Raw genomic sequence first — 21,842 nt, 5'->3', positions numbered from 1 at the left:
AGATTGCGACAGAAACTATTAGTTCCCGTTTTCCGATTTTTGAGGGAACCTCGTAACTGCTCTCAAATTGTGTATCATAATGTACAATCTTTAAATAAACATTTACCGGACATAGCCAGTGATCCACAAATATTATCATGTGACATTTATTTTGCATCAGAAACTTGGAGTTGCTTAAACGATAACTTCTCTTTACCCGGTTTCATAGAATTAATTAGAACAAATGGGCCGGAACAAACATCATCAAATCCTGGGTTTGGGGTTCTAGCATTTATTAAACCGAATTTGCCGATTACATCTCCTAAAAGCTACTTAGAGCAATCAAGTAGTGTTTCTGGACACATTGAAGGAGTCTCATTGGAGTATGATAATAAGAGATTATTTGCAATATACAGATCACCTAGGTGCTCCAATAATACCTTAAAAGAATTTATGAACAAATATATATTTAATGAACATTCTATGCCTACACTAATTTTTGGAGATTTTAACGAAGATTTCCTCAAACAAAACTACATACATAAATTTATGCAGAATGCGGGATATACACCTCTTCTCCAAAATTGTATAACCACTAGAGGTGAAACTCACCTGGATAATATATTTGGTAATTTTAATTGTGAAGCTGGTGTATATACTTCTTTATTCAGTTATCACAAGCCGATTTGGGCACGCCTATAGCACGGAATATTTATAAATACATATATAAAATTAATATTCATACATAAAAGTACAAGGCAAAATATCGGGAGAGTTTAGGCTCCATTCACCAGGTGTATAAATTGACATAATAAGTTTATTATATTTGCTGCTACGGAACCCTTTGTGCGCGAGCCCGACTCGCACTTGGCCGGTTTTATTTGTATACTTTCCCCACTAGAATCCAATGTTTATTGGCCACATAATCAGCTTCTATGTTGTACTTGTTTAGTTCTTCATAACGAAATCTATAAAAAACATCAACGAATATTTAATTTTGATTCGACCTACTATTTAAATTTTCATAATGCAGGCCGAGCGAGCCCCTTAAAAAATATCTGTAGCTGTTCGACGTACATTGCCTGTTTTTGTTCATTTCATAGGGATACCATACTTTAGTTTGATGTACATTGCTACTGCCAAAATTTGGTTGCAGGCTTTATGTGTTTATTTAAGACTGATAAATAAAGATTAATTCTGAATGATCAATAGAGACATATGAGATACTAGCCAATATTATCCCCGACTAAGGGCCTATTTACACAGTGCAAGAAAAGAGTTTCTTTACATTGCGGTATTTTGTTATACTGAATATCAATAGCAACGTAACTAAAATCACATGCGACTTCGAGCGCCTTGTAAGTGGTCCCTCAACCACACAAATGTGTCTCAAATCAAAGAAATAATTCACGCAAATGCGACCCCTTGTTTTCACCATAATTACTCTTTCTAAAAGTACTTTCCCGCGCTCGTGTAAATACCCTTACATTTAACTTGTAACATGTACAGATAATGCGCACATCTGTGACCCTACAAAAGACAACTTTGCTACAACATTAGACGCCGAGTTTCGGGTAAAATTAGGCGGGATTTAATTGAATGAGTTTGTTCTGATTGTGGTATATTTTGATACGCGTATAATGCGTCTTCGGGGGGTTTTGAGTGTGCGGCGCAAACGTGATTAAAAAGTAGACAAAGCCTTTGTTTAAGAAAGCTTTCGGCAAAGCGGAAATGTATTCTAATTTTAACTTCATTGTTTTTGGTTTTGGCTTATAATTTTAGTTCTGGGTACTTTTTTATGAAATAGGAAGCAAACGAGCAAACGAGCCGCTTGATGGGAAGCAGTCATCGCCGCCCATGGACATAAGCAACATCAGGGGAGCCACTTATGCGTTGCCGACCTTTGAGAACCCTAAATACCTGCTTCTTGAAGAACCCCATGTCATAGCGCAAGGGAAACACCTCAGAAGGCAGCTCATTCCACAACTTGCACGTTCTGGGCAAAAACGAGCGAGATACCCGTTGGTTGCCACGTGTCTTTGGCGGGAGGTGCGGTGTTGAAAGCGCGACGGTGGCGCGGCTTTTAAAATTTGTAGTTTTTTTGCGATATTTAGCATCAGTATTCTTATACTTAAGGGGTTTATATTGACCAGCGCTACTTTGCGGCCGCCACTGGATGGTAAGTCATGTAATCTTTAAAAAAATCCGTCTTTTAGGTGTGATGTTATTATAAGTAAATACGACATACATAATGCTAATTCAGTTGTGTTTTCTAAGGCTAGACAGGACAGTTATTGTGGCACAATAGTCCGACACACTGTCGGTCGTCAAGCAAGGGTAATCCCGCTTTAATCCAAAGTCCGTTCGCAATTTACTCGCCAAAGGGCGCGGCCCGGCAGCAAATTGCCGATCGATGTAGACGTACGAACATAAAGAACTTTTCACGTGTCACGCTTTGAATTTTGGTTTTACATACATACATACATACAATCACGCCTGTATCCCATGAAGGGGTAGGCAGAGCACATGAAACTACTAAAGTATCAGTGCCACTCTTGGCAAATAAGGGGTTGACAGAAAACGAAACTGTGACATTGCAGTGACAGGTTGTCAGCCTCTCGCCTACGCCACAATTTAACCCATATCCCACAGTCGCCTTTTACGACACCCACGGGAAGAAAGGGGGTGGTGAAATTCTTAACCCGTCACCACACGGGATTTTGGTTTTACATTGTAAGCTAACTCCATATTTCTTTTATGAAATTGATATTGTTTAGGTGTAAGCAGCAAAGAAACGTTTGTTTTATTACCCAGTCCATGTGTTATGAATATGAACCATCCTCACGAAATATTACCACAAAATTAAAATTTTGAAAAACCCCGTCATAGTGGACCGACTTTCATGAAACATGACTAAGAACAATCCCGACTAACTCAGCTTTCAAACAAAAAAAAACTAAATCACACACAGACAGACAGACAAACAGGCAGACAGAGAAACAGACAAACAGACAAACAGACAGACAGATAGACCCGTCGTTTTTACGTCGGGGGTTAAAAAGAGCGTATTTTTATACTTCCTTAGAATCCGCAATTTGAAGAGTTGTGAAGTCTTTTCATTTCATTACACTTATTTTTTCGTTATTTCTTGTCATTATCATTATGATCCGTATTTGTAGTTATCCGTGATCATGATGCATGTAACTGCGTTGAAATATCGGGAGCTTGACAACAATCAAAAAGGTAACCAGTAATCACGGTCTATATCCCGCTCAATATAACTAATGTACATTACTGTATTTACGGATAATTATAACGTGTCACAATAATATGTGACAGTGTTATAATCACAGTGTAGTCTGCCTCTTTCAATTACTTAGTCTCAGAAAGAAACACATACACACATACATTCAGGGTATCCAGACAGTTTTGTCAAACTATCTAGTCAACAACATAATCTGCACTAGGATATTTTCGGTACAAAGTTATCTTCCTAACGAGCTGTAGTTCGGGACTAATTGCTCCGCCAGTCATCGTAGACATAGGAATAGAAGGAATTTTTCAGACTGGGTTTAACACTTGGACATCCTTTAATTGAAAGCTTACTATGGTTTGACTGGTACCTTTGCTATTCATCATTGGCCTTTGACATCAATTATATGATGTACTAGTTTTTTGCACTCTGCTTCACTCGCGTTAGAAAGAGACAAAAAATAGCCAACGTCACTCTCCATCCTTTCAACTATCTCCACCTAAAAAATCACGTCAATTCGGCGCTCCGTTTTGCCGTGAAAGACGGACAAACAAACAGACACACACACTTTTCCATTTATAATATGAGTATGGATTAAGCAGCGTCCGTAAGATTGCGGCACTAACGCAAATGACTGGTAAGTCCGACGCGAGAGCGAGACCCTGGGCCACGGAGTTTCTGCACACGATGAAGCATGGTTCAACCTCCTTCACACTTGGCAAGAACTGAGACGCCATATAACCCGGCAACCTTCAAATCAAGAGTGAACAGGCATCTTCTGGGCGAGCTCACTCCATCGTAGGCCACGTCTTTGCCTTTGGCTAGTCTGTGGCCAAGAGTAAGCCCATCTATAATAATAAAAAAAAAAACTGATTTCCCACCTTCGTCACCTGGCATGATATTCTCCTGCCAGTTGTGCGGCCGCGGCTGCTTTGCTATTAGGTTTCTGATAAAATAACTGCAGAAAAGTTCTCGTGCAATGTTAAAAAACGCCTGTTTGTATTTCATTTGTTGCCCTAAGAACCTTTCCAAACTAGGTTTTAACACTTGGACACTCTATAATTAGAAGCTTCATTAAATATATTTTTCACTGGTACCTTTGATATTCGGTTTCTATAAAAATAACCACAGAAAAGAGCCTTAATGCCTGTTTCAATTTTATTTTTTGCGTGTTTTAAAAATATAAAAGTAATTACTGAGCTCCTTCAAGCACGATGTTGTCGATTTTCAGAGGCAATTTTCATATTTTTAGCTTTTGTGCGATATTCATTAGAATTTTATTGGGTAGTTCAGAGCTTGGAGTAAGTAGGTATTACTTTTTCTATCGAGCGAAAGTCAAAAGCTGAGGATTCGAATAATTTCGTTTTTAAAAATACTTGGCCAAATGTGGTTACCATTTATAAATATATAATTCGAGACAGCAGTTCAGTTTCTCGAATATAACAAAAAAAAATACGTCCCTTTATTTGAACCTATACCAAGGTCGACGAAGTCTACGACACCCATGGGGGGAAGGGAAGCTAATAGTTAAGACAATGTCCCTTTTCCTGTCATCATTTCTATCAAGCCTAACATTGTACAATCTACGTGCCGACGGAAGCTTAGTTATGACAAGTTATTCAAGTTACCGGAATATAGCCATTTGGTTGCCAAGCGTGGGTCAGACCATTGCGAGCGTGACTTTGAATAATCATAAGGTCAAGGGTGTTTATGAGTGATTGCTGAATTACTTTACAAGAGAATATGCTTGTTTTTATTAAGACGCATGGCAAAGAACATAAACATTCATAGGTTAAAATTAAATCCAATTAGCCATTTGATGGCGTCGTCGCTAAGGGTGATCAGTGGCCCGTTTCTCGAATGGTACAAGCCTTGTATTACAAGTGTGTTTCCATGACAACCCATATGATTTGACCGTTCGCGCACTTGTAATACAAGGCTTGTATCTTTCGAGAAACGAGCCCCAGTGGCCCGTTTCTCGAAAGGTACAACCCTTTTATTACAAGCGTGTTTCCATGACAACCCATACGATTTGACAGTTCGCGCACTTGTAATACAAAACTTGTACCTTTCGAGAAACGGGCCCCAGGTCTTCTGGAGGTCCATTGGCATAGCGCATTACAGGGCAATCCTCTATTATGTGCTGGATTGTTTGTGCAGTCTCGCCACAATTGTTGCAAGCCGCTAACTTTAACTGCTGCACTGCACTTTTATTATACATACATACATACATACAATCACGCCTGTATCCCATGAAGGGGTAGGCAGAGCACATGAAACTACTCAAGTTTCAGTGCCACTCTTGGCAAAAGGGGTTGACAGAAAACGAAACTGTGACATTGCAGTAACAGGTTGCCAGCCTCTCGCCTACGCCACAATTTAACCCATATCCCACAGTCACCTTCTACGACACTCCCGAGAAGAAAGGGGGTGATGAAATTCTTAACCCGTCACCACACGGGCACGGGACTTTTATTATACTGAAATATATCAACTACTCACTAATTACAATAAGGCCTTGTGTCGGTCATGCACTTAAGAACTGTTAGGAATGAAATCCCATGAAGGACCGAAAGGAAATAAATATTTTGGACGGTCTTTAGGTCCTTTAGTTCAGTGGGATTGGAAAGCGCTTGACTGAGTGAAATGGATAACGTACGGAATGAAACCTTAAACAGTGTTGCTGGCACAAAAAATAAAGGTATTCGTGACGAAGACGGAACATGTACAAACATGTATAGCAACAGCAAGAAAAAAAGAAATCATAAAGTGTGTATCACGTACACACTTTGTGAAAATGTAACACCTAAACATGTTTTCTGCGTAAGCAGCAAAGACATATATAACTCCGTATAGACATATACCTAAAAGCCTAATACAAGAACGTATCTTGAAACCATCAAGAAAAATGTATTGTCGTTTATACGTCGGTACACCTTTGGTTGATTCTAGGCTCTCTATTGCTAGATGGCACTAATATTAATATTTGACAATTATTGTAAAACATAACAAGATAAGAATATCGACCACATTGTCAAAATTGTGTGCGTAGCAGAATGCACAAACGTTCACGAAACGCCCACGATAATATCTCCTTCGTAGCCATCTTATCTCCATCGCTCTTGCGTATTGGCGCGACAGAGCCAGACTACATTTCTGCGGCGTTTAGGTGGCATTTCGCATCGCAGAAATGCCATCCGGCTACGGGGCCAGAAGTTCATAAATATTCATCCTGTGTCGAGAAATGGCAGTCTACGCACTGCACACTGACTACACATTTTACTTTGACAGTAAATTTTCTGTGTAGTTACTCGATCCTCTGTAAGCAGTAAATTTCGATAAGGGCCAAGATATTTATTGTACGAAGAAAGTTCCCTTACTAACTAATACCAAACTACCTACAACCAAATTTTATAATATAAAAAACTCACGGCAACGGCTTTAAACACGTTTTCCGCGTATTCCAAGTAAACGATAAGACGCCGGAAGAGTTTTAAATCCACAAGGCGTTCAGCAAACTCCGCGGAAAACAAAGAAAAAAGCTGTGTTTTAACGAGACTTGAATGAAACAACGAGGATCCAAGGAACTTTCCCGATATTTGAATAACAAGGGAAACCTTTTTCTTTGTCACCCCGTTTTCAACTACTGCCTTTGAGAGCTGCGATACCTTGAAATCTAAACTACACCTAGGGACAAACGCGTGAATATCGTAAGTGTAAGGCTTAGAATAAATTTAAAAGTGGAAAATGTCTGCCTTGGGTGAGACTTGAACTCACGGCCTCTGGATCTCACGGCATCGATTGTAGACGTTTCTGCTAATCAGAAGTTAAAATCGTAAGTGTATTCAAATTCCACAGAATAAAAAATAGCCGCTAATAATCGTGTGTCACTTTCCGATGTACTGATATGACAGAAAGGAACGAACAATTTTTATCGGCTTGTCAAATTTTGTTAACGTTTATGAATAAGAGAACTCTTTGTGGGAAACTTACTGTTGATCTTGTCCCAAATCAGATAACAAAGCTCAGGATTCCTTTTTAAAATCCCTGGTTACACCCAGTATTCAATGATATAATTTTATATTCCTCGTTCAGTATTCATTAAATAATTTTGCTCTCTTACTTACTACACAATCTTAAATAAGACTTCTCTCGTACATGAGTAAACTCATAAGTACTTAGCCAAAAAAGTGCTCAAAAATGTCGCAGTAAACTTTCTTTGATCCTCAAAATACCGAGAGATTAGATCTTTTTCAAAGCACCAATTTTCAAATCGACATGCAAAAGCGTCCAGGCCGTCTCACTGAATAAATAATCCGAATCTGAATTTGTAAAACCTCGATGCGAATCCGTGGTGTGTGACGTGACGTGACTTCGTACGCTAGCAACAATCGTATATCAACATAGACATATATGTAGGCGACGCAAACTAACACGGTAGTTCTCTCACTTGGCACAATTTTTGTGTTTTATTAAAGTCAAAACCACTTGTCAGGTACGGAGGTTCTCCTCTAGAGTCCCAATTCACAATAAAAATGTCTTGAAATTTTGTGATCAGAATTTTTGTCAATCCAGCTTTTTGGAATAATTTGCAATTGTGAAGGCTTTATAATCACATTAAAGTTTAAGGATGTGCAAATTTACGAGCAGCTGGTTTGCGCTTGAGCCAGGCCACGAGGATCGCAGAAGATAGGAAGCTGTGGTACGAGCTTGTGAAGGCCCTTTGCACCTCTGGGGTGCCTTAAGAGTACAACACACACGCACACTAGGGTGGAGCGAAAAAACACTTTTCTGGAATTAGCAAATCTAATAGTTATCAATCAATGCCCCTTAGTCTATGAAACCTTTGTGCAAATTTTCAGCCTTTTAAATCAACATCTTCTGCCTCCGCATTAGGTTTGAAATTTTGAAAATCTCATAGAAACCTGAAAATTCAACTTTTAGATAAAAAATGTTTTTCAGCAGTATTATGTTCAGTATACATTATTGATACATATTATTACAAGAAACTACCAAAAATTGCGAAAATAGCGGTAAAAATCGCCAATTTTCAGTATTTTAGCGGCTATTTTGGCAAATGTACTGAAACTAGACAAACTTTGGCGATTCTTGACGCTATTTTCGCAATTTTTGGTAGTTTCTTGTAATAATATGTATCAATAATGTATACTGAACATAATACTGCTGAAAAACATTTTTTATCTAAAAGTTGAATTTTCAGGTTTGTATGAGATTTTCAAAATTTCAAACCTAATGCGGAGGCAGAAGATGTTGATTTAAAAAGCTGAAAATTTGCACAAAGGTTTCATAGACTAAGGGGCATTGATTGATAACTATTAGATTTGCTAATTCCAGAAAAGTGTTTTTTCGCTCCACCCTAACGCACACACATTTTTTTAAATTTCCATAAGGGTCTTAAAAGTCATTCATTAGCGTGTATGGCGTTAAGACCATCGTATCTTGACTGTGACTGCGATTTCTAAGCATATCACGTATCTGAGATATCTTTTTAAGGGTTACTTTTACTACTTCGGTGGCATACAAGCACACTGACAGACTAAGAAGATAGACAGACGATAGTAAACGGTAAACTTGCAAATCTTCCAATATTATTAAATCCAGGTCCAAATTTTCAAAATTATCTTAGTCAAGATACCACATTAGGTATCATGACTAAGATAATTTGTCTTTGTAGCGTTTAATAAATGTTAAGTAAGTGTATTTAAATATTATTACACTAATACTCAGTATAAAAGTAAAATAATTGTAACATGCCTTCACACAACCAAGGCAAACAAAACACAATCACAAATATAATAAATAACTATTAGCAATATGCAACAGAATCAAATACAAACAAAGACATGTTCGTTAAACTAGCACTACATATGTCTATGCATGGCTGCATGCATCTCTCATCTCAGAGCACGTCGCAATGTTTCATGTTGGTCAAAGGCCTTCGTCAGGTCTTTGATTTAGGCACATGGCATGAATGGACCACGGGCGTAATATGGTTTGTCATGCGGCAGCGTGGAATAGATGTAATCCCGAGCAAGTTGATTGGCAAAGAGGTTTGTACTGAGCTGGAATAACCGCATAGAATCTATATGCAAAAAATATGCACAGTCCGTCAATTTCTAACACACAAATTTGTTATAACTCCGTAGTAAAAGACAAACCATAAACATTCATAATCGTTCACTATAGTAATTTACCAAACTGATAAAGTTCGTTTGTTGCTTTCCGACGTATTGGAGTAATAGAAAGGAACAAACGAACTTTAAATCGGCTTGATAACTTTAGTGAACGTTTGTATAAAGGGGTAAGTACTTACTATTTTTGCAATGCGAGCGCTAGAAGAGTAGTTGCATTTGTCCCTCGTTTTTAAATATGTTTGTAGCACTGAAATGGATATCTACTCGTACTTAGGTAAATATTTTGCATAAGTAGTCTCTCCGATAAATAATCATATAACATTCTCCGAATTATGTACCATCTTTAGTGATTGTATGAGGAAGATAATTACTCACTTTTTTCTCCTATTAGGATTGAAAGAGCTCGCGATTCTGAGTGGAAACCACATGAAAAATTCCTAATCCAAAAAAATGTGAAGTGGACAACTTTGAAAAAAAACCGGCCAAGAGCGTATCGGGCCACGCTCAGTGTAGGGTTCCGTAGTTTTCCATATTTTTCTCAAAAACTACTGAACCTATCAAGTTCAAAACAATTTTCCTAGAAAGTCTTTATAAAGTTCTACTTTTGTGATTTTTTTCATATTTTTTAAACATATGGTTCAAAAGATAGAGGGGGGGGGACGCACTTTTTTTTCCTTTAGGAGCGATTATTTCCGAAAATATTAATATTATCAAAAAACGATCTTAGTAAACCCTTATTCATTTTTAAATACCTATCCAACAATATATCACACGTTGGGGTTGGAATGAAAAAAAATATCAGCCCCCACTTTACATGTAGGGGGGGTACCCTAATAAAACATTTTTTTCCATTTTTTTATTTTTGCACTTTGTTGGCGTGATTGATATACATATTGGTACCAAATTTCAGCTTTCTAGTGCTGACGGTTACTGAGATTATCCGCGGACGGACGGACGGACGGACAGACATGGCGAAACTATAAGGGTTCCTAGTTGACTACGGAACCCTAAAAAGGCCCAGTGCCACTTTTGGCAATTAAGGGGTTGAAAGAAAACGAAAATTGTGACATTGCAGTGACAGGTTGCCAGCCTCTCGCCGACTCCACAATAGGCTAGTTTCCTACTAGCCGAATCAGCTTCTTTTTAAGAACTGTCAAAACGGTTTGCTAATATAGATTTACTATGGAAATACTTCGGAGTGACGTCACGGTCAATTCATTCACTTTATATCTTTCTCTTTGACTTATTAAATAGAAATTATGTTTAAACATGACTATTGTCCATATTTTTCTTTTAACTATGTGGTAATTTATTTCATGCACTGAGTTAAATATTTTATTTGAAGTATAGGAAAGTAGCCTGTTTAAACCAAATCCCACAGTGGAATTCTTAACCCGTCAACACACGGGATAATTACTACTGGAGGATGATAATTGTAATCAAGAGTAGGAGGTAGGGCATAGCGAATGATATTCCGCTTTGTGTGGTAGGGCACAGCACAGCGGATATCGTCTCGCTCGAATCTAGAGCAGAGCCCAACTGGGGAAGTACCTCCGCCTTACAGAAGACCGCAGCCAAATAGCACTAGACCCTACTCATAGTGTTGTGTTCCTGCCGGTGAGTAAGGCTGCCAGAGCTCAACGAGGGTGCGGTGTGCTGATGACGGGAGGACTTACGGAACTAACTTGTTCCGTCTATTGTCCTTTGAGTCGTCGGCAACCCGAACCCTCCTTGGAACTTGTACACTCCTTTTTGCTGTGTACTTAACACAGCAAAAGGGAGTGTACACGTTTCTAATGGGGTGGCAACGCGCATGTGACACTGTTTGAGTTGCAGGCGTCCATAGGTTACGGTGACCGCTTTACATCAGGCGGACCGTATACTTGTTTGCCACCGACGTAGTATAAAAAAAAATCAATTGTAGCAATGATTGCTGTTAATATGGATGAGTGAAAGAGATACAATAAAGCGTTTAGTTGTCAAAGCACCAGCGATTCTGACGTTGACTACGCGCAGGGTTGGGCAGTATTTCAAATACATGTATTTGAAATACTCGTTTAAAATACAAATACGTATTTTGTATTTGTATTTCAAATACTGCTTGGTTAAGTATTTTGTATTTTATATTTCAAATACCTAGATACATGTATTTAGTATTTTGTATTTGAAATACTCAAGGCTATAAAATACATTTGCACAAAATACATTTCTGAATAGTTTTTAACTGTGTGATAGTTTGTCAACGTCAAATGTCACTGTCACTACTGTTAGCGACAAGTGTCACATCACTTTGGTAGTTGATTTCGCGGTACTGTGTTCATGACATTTTTGTTACTACTGCCACTACTCTGGATACATTTACTCGCCAACTACACGGAACTTATCAGACAATACTTTTAGGAATTTGGTTTTTATGAAAGGGAATTCTTTATTCAATTCATAAAAACTAAGTTTCAGTAACAACACACGTTACATTATATATATCTAACAAGTCAATTGGGCATTTTCAAAAATTGGGACCCAAAATTAGTGTAAGTTGTTAACAAAAATTAACTCGATGTCAGTTTTGTGACAACAATTAAGAATAAAATTCGTCTAAAAACCAACTTTTTTCATGCTTTATATGTAGATTATTGCTCATAGTTTATGTAATTAACAGAAAAGCCATATTTTTTTTTTAAATTTTATGCTTAATTGTCGTCACTAAACTGACATCTAGTTAATTTTTGTTAACAACTTACTAATTTTGGGTCCCAATTTTTGAAAATGCCCAATTACAGGTCATTGCTAAACCAAGTCGTGCAACATGTTAATAGTAAGCTTATAAAATAAAGTATATTGATATTCATATAAGAAGTATATGTACATTATTTTTCATCAGTAAATTAATTGATTAAATAGAAGGGGTGACATTGAAAGAAACGTTTAAGTTTATTTTTAAATTCTGTGCATGCCTACCTATAAATATTGTCCGTTAATTTCATAAGTAGACCCTGTTATCTTGGCGCGTTGATATTGTTTTTACATTGAATGTTTTTTTTTCACCACACCAACTGTTGAACTCTCTCTGTTCTTCGAAAACAGATAGCAAAATTGCAATTTAATTCATACAAATTTTAACTTGTCTTGTTAAATGTCTTAAGCTTGCTGGTAGAATTTACCTATAAATGAAATATTTTTTGTTAAATATGATATTACCATCTAACTTAGGATATGATATCCTGGATCAAGTTTAAATTTATATGAAATTATTATACTTTTGAACTGCAAAATCGTACAACTTTCTCATCCGTAAACCTTTACCAGATGGTGTGGTCAAAAGTATTTTGTATTTTAAATACATTTTTAGAAACGCTATATTTTGTATTTGGTATTTGAAATACATTTTTTAATCACTATATTTTGTATTTTGTATTTGAAATACCCGTCAGTAAAGTATTTAGTATTTTATATTTGAAATACATTTCCAAATGTAATTTGTATTTTGTATTTGAAATACTATTGGCCAGTATTTTGCCCAACCCTGACTACGCGCCATGTTCTTTTAGGCATAAGGTACAGCGGGACAAATCTCGACTGGGGGGCAATTGTAACTAATCCATTGTTTCTATTATTACACTATGATGTTGATTTCTACATGTATCCACTGAACACGCATACCATATATAACCGGTGGACACTCTACTTAATAATGCAAACATTGTCAAACATGGAAAAATGGACTAGTTACATTTGCCCCCCAGTCGAGATTTGTCCCGCTATACCTTAACAAAATATTCCCGCGTGAAAGTATTTTAATACAACAAGGTGTTTTTACACGTTAATAAAAAGAGCAAAATATTCAAGCTCATTATATTATTAAATATTTTTGGCATGCCTAATTTAATAAAATAATATAGACGAGCAAACTCGTAGCTGCTTTAAATAATTTACGAATGTTGGTTGACATTTGATAACGTTCGTCTAGCCACGAGACTGACATGTTTAACCGAATATTGCTGAAATATTTCATAACATTGAGGTATTTTGTACAGTGTACACGATTTCACACACAGAGCGTTCCTGGAAAATGATATACCTGTAGGTACTATAATAAAATATAAAGTGGTTCTTAACCACCGACGCAAAAACGACGGGGTGTTATTAAGTTTGCCGTGTCTGTCTGTCTGTTTGTCTGTTTTTCTGTTTGTCTATCTGTGACATAGTAGCTCACGAATGGATAAACTGATTTAGATTTAGTTTCTTTTTGTTTGAAAACTGAGTTAGTCGGGTGTTCTTAGCCATGTTTCATGAAAATCGGTCCACTATATCGGGATTTTTTTTTTCAAAATCTAGTTATGTGGTTAGGTTATTAACCACACCTAGGAGCTACGATGCCACAGACAGAGAGACACAAACAGACAAACAGACAGACAGACACGTCAAACTTATAATACCCGACTCAGATTACGATATGATTATGTTGTGAAAACAAAAGAACATACAAACAATGTTTTCCTTAATATTTAGGTAAATTTTGAGTCAGGAACATTATATATATATATATATTTTTTAAGCCTGCGTTGCGGATGAATTTTCGCATGGGAATAGTGTTAAGTACTGTTTTATTTTAAGGTTGGAAGTTTCCTTAATTGAACGTTCGTACATGTACTATTAAGAACTTCGTAAGATCGATTTGCGGTACATACAAGATACGGGACACTAAGAGACACAATCATGCGGTCTTAAATTTTCAGTTAACGGAACAAACCTTCCTTGCAAACACCTATTAGTTCCCATTACAACTACTTCAAGTAACAATGTCCGGTTAAAAGCATCGAACCTCTTACTGGAGACCGATTCTTACTACACAATTCATACTAATATTATAAATGGGAAAGTGTTTGTGTCTGTTTGTTTGTCTGTATTTCACGGCAAAACGAAGCGACGAATACCTGCCGTGATACCTACATTTGTGAGTATAAATACTGAGGGCTTACTTGCACCAACGAAACTAGAGGGTTTTTAAATACCCACCATTTTATATGGAATTTGACAGATGACAGCCCACTAACCCTGAGTTAAGTAGTTGGTGCAAGTGGAACTAAAAGGTACGCCTTCAAACGGTACTTTACTAGAACTAAAATTTACAAACAGTCTACAAACGTTTTCGCTATCGATTTTAATTAAGTGTGTTTTCTTAAACCTCAAAAGACTACGGTGAAGTTCAGACCCGTGCTACGGAATTTACCTTCAATAGCAACCTGGTGAATTTCTTAAGGTCTTAAGTATTATTAAAACCTCATCAATTCATCAAATGAGGACCGACCTCCTGCACTTAGACGCCAGGGCGGTTTCTCGTTGAAAATTTGATCACGTTAATTGTACGCCTCCACGGGACGTTTATATGCATTAAATATGAGGTTTGGAGTGCAATTTGACGGTTTGAATCTTGCTTTGGGTTTAGTGGGCACTGATTCGGTTTCAAGAGAAGTTTTGGGCTGGGTTTGGTGTCACGCGGAGCGATCCGCACGATCAATTTATACGAGGTTGATATTTAAAAAAAAAATGTTGGTTGATATTTAAAAAAGGTTGATATTGTCGTCCGCTTTACTCTGAAACGCTCCCTGAATATAATACGGGTTACCCTCATCTGGCAGAATAATTTTAGTCCGAAACACACTTCACATAACATGTTTCACAGAAACACTTTCGGTCGAATGGTAATTTTGCAGAAAACTTAGTTGGCATTATTACTACCACGCATAAGATACATTTGGCAGAATATTGTTTTACAGAACATTACTTTGGTCGACTTTGGTTTAGCATAATTGTATGTACCATAATAATCTTATATTTAGCATAATATTACATTAGCAGAATTATTACTCGCTATCAGAAAAGAAAAAATGCCCCAGAGTCACCGTTAGGTACGACGACGAGCGAAGCGAGGAGGAGTGTTAGGTATCTTGCATCCCCATATTATCTGCAAATGTATTGTTCGACTAGAAGACTATTATGTTCATCAACATTATGACAACAGACAATCGTCGGTATTACAAAAATCTGCGAAATGATTAGTGCCAAAGCATATTCTGCGTAAGGTGTTTCTGCCAAACTTGACTTCTGCCAAGAACTATTATACGAATCAAATATATGCGTAAAAAGTTTCTGCCAGATAATAGTGAACCATATAATAGAGGTACATATTAGTGCGGTGCGGATCGCTCCGTGCGGTCGGTCCGCGTGACACTAATAAAACCAGCTTTAACCCCGCCGTTGTCAAAAAAATCTACTGAATTAATATCCTTCGTTTTTTTATCATAGTTTAAATTGTCTGTGACAGATCTGGAACAAGGCTTTTGAGGGGTAAAGAAAAGTAAAATTGTCGCAACTACTGACAAAAATAAGTATGCATTCGTTTACAAACTGGACGGTGTTATGGAATAGCGAACTAAGCGCCAAAATCCGAAAAAAAAGTTATGAATGCAGTTCGGATATAAATGTGATAATCTATAGTATTGACTATTTCATTGTTGAAAAATCATGCTTACAGCCTTATTTTAAGGGGTAGAATCAAGCGACACGTTAAAATTTGTATGGCCCTGTGTAACTAAGTCGTTACGAAAAACGAATTGAACGCCAAATTTACTTTTACAAATTATAATAAGCGTTTATTCTAAATCGCAAAATCGAGTTAAACGCCATAAAGATGTTATTAATTCGTTTTGGTTTAAAGTTTTGATCATTTATAAACGCAATATCGATTTAACCGCCCTATTGGTGTCGTTTAATTCGTTTTTACATATTTGAAATTGCAGGATATTTCGCTTAATGAGAACTTAGTATCAAGAGGTTTTGTTATATCATAATATCTTATGTGTGCACAGATCAATACAACAAGATGGCCCTTACAGGGCGACTCGCGGTCACCAAGCATACGACAAATCAGGTTTATAAAAGTTTGAACGCGTGCGACACCGATCAGTAGCGCCCAAGTATACGACCCGCTAACAGTGTCCGTGTCCGCTCGGGAAAAAATCTTAAATAATCAATTTTGGTTGCAAACAATGGTCTCTTACAGCATAAAGTGGTGTGGCAAGTCTTCTAACACTTCTACATGTAAAAAAGATGGAACAACATTCCACAGTTAAGTCAAATTAATTATTTTGTTGAATATTGTTTATTGTCCGCGGAGTTCATTTATACCCTGGTCAATATGGTTGTGCTGAGCGGCGCCGAGGCGCGTCCATCCCTCTTTACCGAGTTAACAATGTGATATGCTATCCCTTTCACGTAAACGACTAGGCATGGGGCCATGTTAGTTTATGTCTGTTGCGGGAACTTCGTACTGCCGTTCGTACCATGTGCTACCATTTTATGAAATATAAAAGAAAGCAGATTTGTAATAGTGAATAATTATCTAGAATCTGTAGAGTCTGTAGTGGTATTTAGTTCATTGATTAGTTTAGAATATTTAGTTGGTTATTTAACTTAGTAAACGTAAGTAAAAATGCACAGTTTAGTTATTTTTATTGAGATGCTATCACAATTATCATCCTCCTTGCGTTATCCCGGCATCGGCATTCGCCACGGCTCATGGGAGCCTGGGGTCCGCTTTGGAAACTACTACCAAGATTTGGCGTAGGCACTAGTTTTATGAAAGCGACTGCCATCTGACCTTCCAACCCGAAGGGTAACTAGGCCTTATTATAATTTAATTATAATATTATAATTTGTTGCAAAACAAATTCACCACAGTACTGGTACCGGTACCATTGTCTATAATAGACATGTCCCATTCCCATCCCTACTGCTAATCATAAAGGCGCGCCATTATTTGAAACGACCAATGGCAGCACCGTGCGCGCCCGCCTCACCCCGCAAGGATTGGTGATTTGCGTCTCGAACAATATCGCTTGTATTTGGCTTCTAGTGGGGTGTTCTGTGTATGTGTGTAATCCTGGCTAGTACTAATGAATTATTATTAGTTACAATGCCAATTTTGCCATATATGCTGATTTTTAAGACATTTATTAAAAAAAGTTGATTGCAGAACAAAACTAAATTGTTAGACGGATTAGTCCTAATCATTGTGGAGGAAAACATTGTTGTTAATTTATTTACAATAGCACTATTTACTCAAATATATGGAATTTTATTTTATTCCAGTATTCACTTTACCTCTAAAAATTTGCATTAAAGAATCAAGCGACAAAATATGTCTCATAGTACGCTACGGCGAAATAAATTAACCTCATCGCAGTATTAGATCAATAAAGAATCAAGCGGAAAAACGTTAATAACTTCGAAACTTGAATAGGTATGGTGTTATTTTTTTTATCAATTTAAATTATGAACACTTTTATAGGTTCAATGTCAAAATTAACTTTTTTGCTTTATAAATGAACTTACAACAACTGATTCAAATTTCAAATCTTTCTAGCTCATTTTCTCGATTTCAACTAACCGTCGCTTGATCGCTTATTCCATAACACTGTCCAACTAATGTACACTTGTGTATTATTTTATTTGCTGTGCTTTTTCATAGTTGACGTACCTGAATATTTTTTCCATTAAATATGTTTTGGTCTGTGAAACATAATTGATCAAATTATTCATTCTTTCTTTCTTAAAGTGTTATGAAAAGTAGACCAGTCAAATCGTATTCAAAATACCTCCTTATTCATAAACGTTGACTAAAGTTATCAAGCCGATAATAGTTATTTGTTATATACAAGGGGGCAAAGTTGTATTTTAACGCCGAGTGTGGAATTGAAAAACGAGCAAGTGAAAGGAATTCTATAGTTGAACCACGAGCGAAGCGAGTGGTTCGAGAATAGAATCCTGAACTTGCTAGTTTTTTAACACACGAGAAGTAATAGTACATTACTACAGAGGCCGGGACAAAGGGGGTTGCCGGCCGAAGACATATAGGATAGGTCTGAGGCGGGCAACCCCATTTCCCGCCGAGGTATGTATAGTGCTTTTCTCAAACATGGTATGAAATAAATAAAGTCTACTGAAAATAGTAACTTTGGATGGCTGTATCTCCTAAACGGTGCGTCGTGGCGCAAAAATAATCGAATTTTCGTTCCCCTTTGGTACCCCGTAAACGCTTATAAAAAACAAAAAGTTAAAAAAAAATTCAAAAAAAAAACGAAAAAAATTTTTTTTTTATAAAAACGCACCTAAAATCAAATATTGTCTAGGGCCCGTACCAGTTGCAGTCGGCACGTCTATAAAGCCCCTTATAGTTTTTTTTTTTGATTGGCTAAATACCTGGATGTTATGTCACAATTATCTGTGTTTGGAAATTAAAAAAGAAGACTTTGCCGGCCTTGGCCTGCAAGGTTTGTATGAAATTCCATTATCTATCAATCGTCCTAGCCGCACCTGCAACGTCATACTTCGCTGCCAATTAATTATAAGGCACAAAAGTCTATATGTCTTCGGCCGGCAACCCCCTTTGTCCCGGCCTCTGTGGTAATGTACTATTGCACCCGAGTGTAACACAAAACTTTTCCCCTCATTATAGCGAGGAAACTACAACGCAAAAAAAGCGTATATCACTGCTTCCAGTAGTTCCACAGCACAGGTGGTACATCATCTTTATTACTAGATTCACCTACTTTTATCAATTTGAAAGCAGTTAATTTGACTTTATTCAAGGTCACATTACTTTACCCACTAGTGGATAAAATGCGTTTTTACCCGCTGGTATTGAAGGACAAAACACGTGTTTCCGAGCTAGTGAGGGGAAAAGTTTGTTTGTCACTTTCCGACATATTGGTGTGATAGACAGAGATAGAAACGAACTTTATCGGTTTGATGAATTTAGTGAACGTTTATAATTAAGGGGGTTAGTCTTTAACTATGTTTTCTCACATAAAAAAAATGACAGTTATCCATATAGCAGAATCTTAACAGATATTTTTGAATTTAGGTATTTAATTCGGGCGAAGATGCAGTTAGTTTCTCGCCATTTTGACGACCGGTCTGGCGTAGTTGGTAAGCCGCGGTCTCGGGTTCGAATCCCGGTAAGGGCATTTATTTGTGTGACGAACACAGATATTTGTTCCTGAGTCATGGATGTTTTCTCTGTATTATAAGTATGTATTTCTCTATACAAGTATGTATATCGTCGCCTATCACCCATAGTACAAGCTTTGCTTAGTTTGGGGCTAGGTTGATTTGTGTAAGGTTTCCCCAATATTTATTTATTTATTTTAACAATAAAAAAAATTAGGAACCTTCAAATAACAGTACTTTACAACCATTTATTGCGTAAAGTACAAAATGCATTGATCAAAGCCTCTAAGCTGAGCTTACGAAGCTTTTCTGGGAACTTTCTCACGGTCCAACTTTTAATGCTGTGGATTTTTCCTTCAGCTTCCAAATGGTATCGTTCAGCAATCAAAGTAATCGTATTGAAATTCTAGCGAAGTGTAGATAATAATAGAGTAATCTATGGAATCAGGCATATCGACGACGACGACCGGTCTGGCGCAGTCGGAAGCCCTGCCTGCTACGCCGCGGTCCAGGGTTCGAATCCCGGTAAGGGCATTTATTTGTGTGATGAGCACAGACATTTGTTTCAGAGTCATGGATGTTTAAGTATTTATATAGAGGTATTATATATATCGTTGTCTAAATACCCACAACACAAGCCTACTTGAGCTTACGGTGGGCCTCAGTCAATCTGTGTAAGAATGTCCTACAATATTTATATATTTATTTATATTTAAAAATATTTTAAGCGAGTTATTTACGTATTAAGTCGATATAAAGCTCGACAGGTAATAACATGACATGACATGTAAATATTTTGAAACACGTCTGTCTCACGAGAGTTTTATAGTTAAAGACGGAATCAAGCATTAATTTCTAGAATTTTATTTGATTATAGTAGATTTCTACTCTAAAAATAATATCAAAAATAAAATACTTCAAAATTCTTCTTTATTATCTATACTTCAAATCCCCAACATTCACACAATCACGAAGTCTCTATCAAACAGAATTTAGACAGAATTACATCCATGTCCCACGCCTTAGTTAATCCACTCAGTTGAAATTCAATTAATGTCAACAAATTATGTCCCAAAGACACAGAACTTAGTGGAATGGAGTACGTTGATTACGGTAACCGAACCCGAGCACGAGGTCTCGAGAGGCTACTAGACAGTACGATGGTTACAGATCACTTTACCACACCTCGGACAATGGCGATCAAATAATATGAAAGAAACGCGTTTTCCAAATTAAATACCGAATATCGAATTTCACCAGCACGGGTAGCATGTGATGGTCGCGCGATAGACGATAAAATATCAGGTCATCCCTATCGCACTATTAGTAAGTGCGATAGGGACGGCCAGATGTTTTATCACTTATCGCGCGACCATAATTGCCTGCCTGATCTGGACGTGTTTGGGCTCATTCTTATCAGAATCACGAGCTGATTCGATCCCGATGATAAAAAAATGTGTCCTATTTTTTTCCTTTTACGTCACGATTTTAGTATGAACTTACTACGAGCGTGACGTATTGGAAACTCGAATTTTGTATGGAAAATTTGGGACACATTTTTTTTATCGTCGGGATCGAATCAGCTCGTGATTCTGAGAAGAATGAGCCCAAACACGTCCAGGTCTGATGAAATTCGATATTCGGGATTTAATTTGGAAAACGCCCTCCTACGCACATAATCTAAGCTCGTGTAGGCAAACGCGTACATGCTTGTAAGTATGGATAGAGAAAATTCAGAAAATTAACACATTCGTCAATCTACCTTTGTGTTGACATTACATTATTTATTTTGTTAAGTTGGTTATAGTGTCTATGTGACAAAGAAGTTTACTGGACTGCACTTTCAACGGGAAGCAGGGAATGGCCGTACTGTAAGATTTTTGTTAACAACTCACGCTAATGTCGAGTCACAATTTATTGAAAAGTTTCCATTCAATCACGTGCTTTAGTTACCGAGTGCAGCAAAAAGTTAAAAATAAAAAAGTGCGTAAGTACTTGACAGTTTAAATCTTAAATGATTCATACGGAGTCTACTTGAGGTAGGCGACGACAGACTAACCATTAGAGATATGCCAGTTAAGATATCAGCAATTCACATAGTAACATTTGACAGCCAACCTACGCTGCGCCTTGAGATGACCAAGCCAGAAGACGTTTATAGACATTACCATGTGCATGCAAACAAATATGCACATCTGCAGTTAAATATGGAAAACTCAATACGAATGAGGTATATCGGGGCAAATATCGACTGGGGGCAATTGTAACTAATCCATTTTTTTCCATTATTACACTATGATGTTGAGTACTACATGTATCGACTGAACACGCCTACCATTATATGTATAACCGGTGGACACTCTATGTAATAATGCAAACATTGTAAAACATGGAAAAAAATTACCAGTTACATTTGCCCCCAGTCGAGATTTGTCCCGCTGTAC

At 37.2% G+C, this 21,842-nt stretch overlaps 1 protein-coding gene across 1 annotated transcript in view; it reads right to left on the bottom strand.

The window, feature by feature from the left end:
- The window catches only part of LOC125236681 (uncoordinated protein 58-like), a 258,598-nt gene that overhangs the window by 120,447 nt on the left and 116,309 nt on the right, over positions 1-21,842 (bottom strand). The window lies entirely within an intron of this gene.

The sequence above is a fragment of the Leguminivora glycinivorella genome, chromosome 19 (genome assembly GCF_023078275.1).
Source record: "Leguminivora glycinivorella isolate SPB_JAAS2020 chromosome 19, LegGlyc_1.1, whole genome shotgun sequence".
Classification (NCBI taxonomy): Eukaryota; Metazoa; Arthropoda; class Insecta; order Lepidoptera; family Tortricidae; genus Leguminivora; species Leguminivora glycinivorella.
Note: the sequence above shows the minus strand (reverse complement) of the source record. Positions and strands in the feature narration are given on the sequence as shown.